We start from the raw sequence: 2,691 nt of genomic DNA on the forward strand, positions 1-2,691 counted from the left end.
GTTCCCATTTCACCTTTCTTCCCACCACCCCTTCGTCCAACCTTCCTTATATGATAATAAATCAACTTAATTTACTTACCTTCTGAACCAATTCCGCTTTAATTTACTTACCAAACTTTGGATCAAAATATATGGTAATTCATGGGCAGAATTTAATGATTATTTATTTACACAATCTTATTATTATAGACAGTTGAATCACAAACCTACGTACTAGAATATTTATACCCCGTTGCAACGCACGGGCACTGCTCTAGTGTGAAAATAGATAGTAACATTGTCCCCCTTTTTTTTGGGGGGGGGCCTTCCTTTTTTTATTTGGCCTTTCTCTTTTTTTATTTGGCCTTTCTTTTTTTGGCCTTTCTTTTCAAAGGACAATGCTCTAATAATGATGATCATCTCACTTCTATTTACTTACAACTCATGGATTATAACTCAATGCTAGAACAAAATATAACTCTATATGAATGCCTCCGGCGGTGTACCAGGATATGCAATGAATCAAGAGCGACATGTATGAAAAATTATGAAGGTGGCTTTGCCACAAATACGATGTCAACTACATGATCATGCAAAAGCAATATGACAGTGATGGAACGTGGCATAATAAACGGAACAGTGGAAAGTTGCATGGCAATATATCTCGGAATGGCTATGGAAATGCCCTAATAGGTAGGTATGGTGGCTGTTTTGAGGAAGATATAAGGAGGTTTATGTGTGATAGAGCGTATAGTATCATGGGGTTTGGATGCACCGGCGAAGTTTGCACCAACTCAAGGTGAGAAAGGGCAATGCACAGCACCGTAGAGGCTAGCAATGATGGAAGGATAAGAGTGCGTATAATCCATGGACTTACATTAGTCATAAAGAACTCATATACTTATTGCAAAAGTTTGTTAGCCCTCGAAGCAAATTACTACTACGCATGCTCCTAGGGGAAGGGTTGGTAGGAGTTAACCATCGCGCGATCCCGACCTCCACTCATAAGGAAAGCAATCAAAAGAGCACCCCATGCTACAAATTTGTTACACAACTTTTACCATACGTGCATGCTATGGGACTTGCCAACTTTAACACAAGTATTTCTCAATTTCATAATTACCCAACTAGCATGACTCTAATATTACCACCTTTACATCTCAAAACAATTATCAAGCATCAAATTGATCATAGCATCCAATTCACTTTCTATGATAGTTTTTATTATACCCAACTTGGATGCCCATCATTCTAGGACCAATTTTATAACCATAGCAAATACCATGCTGTTCTAAAAGACTATCAAAATAATATAAGTGAAGCATGAGAGATCAATAATTTCTACAAAATAAAACCACCGTCGTGCTCTAAAAAGATATAAGTGAAGTACTAGAACAAAATTGTCTAGCTCAAAAGATATAAGTGAAGCACATAGAGTATTCTAATAAATTCCGAATCATGGGTGTCTCTCCCCAAAAGGTGTGTACAGCAAGGATGATTGTGGTAAACTAAAAAGCAAAGACTCATATCATACAAGACGCTCCAAGCAAAACACATATCATGTGGTGAATAAAAATATAGCTCCAAGTAAAGTTACCGATAGACGAAGACGAAAGAAGGGATGCCTTCCGGGGCATCCCCAAGCTTAGGATGTTGGTCGTGCTTGAATTATCTTGGGGTTCCATGGGCATCCCCAAGCTTAGGCTATTGCCACTCCTTATTCCATAGTCCATCAAATCTTTACCCAAAACTTGAAAACTTCACAACACAAAACTCAACAGGAAATCTCATAAGCTCCGTTAGTGCAAGAAAGAAAAACCACCACTTAAGGTACTGTAATGAACTCATTCTTTATTTATATTGGTGTTAAACCTAATGTATTCCAACTTCTCTATGGTTCATACCCCCCCGATACTAGCCATAGATTCATCAAAATGAGCAAACAACACACGAAAAACAGAATCTGTCAAAAACAGAACAGTCTGTAGAAATCTGTAACTTTCGAATACTTCTGGAACTCTAAAAATCGTACCAAAATAGGAAGTCCTGGGAAATTCGTCTATTGACATACTGCAAAAAGAATCAACTAAAAAGCACGTTTTCGTGATTTACTAAAATTATTCTCGTGCGTGCAAAAGTTTCTGTTTTCAGCAAGATCAAATTAACTATTACCGTAGGTTATCCTATAGGTTCTACTTGGCATAAACACTAATTAAAACATAAAACCACATATAAACAGAAGCTAGATGATTTATTTATTACTAAACAGAAGCAAAAAGCAAGGAACAAAAATAAAATTGGGTTGCCTCCCAACAAGCACTATCGTTTAACGCCCCTAGCTAGGCATAAAAGCGAGAATAGATCTAAGTATCGTCATCCTTGGTTTTTAATTTTTTAGTGGAGTCATGCTCGAATCCGGGGGGTTGTTTATGTTTCCCTTCATATTCAGATATTTTTAGATCTAAAGAATCCAACCTCTTATTACAAAGGGTAATCAACATATTCATGCGGTGAAGATTTCCGTTAATACTCTTAAGAGGTTCAAGAGACTTTTGTAAAAAAATTGTTACTTCGCAAATCTTTTCAAAAACTTGTGTCTCTTCCTGGGTATGATGTGGCCCCCTTTTTTGAGATAGTGTTCCCACTATTCCCTCTATGATTTCATGTGCAATACTGGGATCAATTTCGATAAAATTTCCTTTGGCAACACAA

The sequence above is a fragment of the Triticum aestivum genome, chromosome 2B (assembly GCF_018294505.1).
Source record: "Triticum aestivum cultivar Chinese Spring chromosome 2B, IWGSC CS RefSeq v2.1, whole genome shotgun sequence".
Classification (NCBI taxonomy): domain Eukaryota; kingdom Viridiplantae; phylum Streptophyta; class Magnoliopsida; order Poales; family Poaceae; genus Triticum; species Triticum aestivum.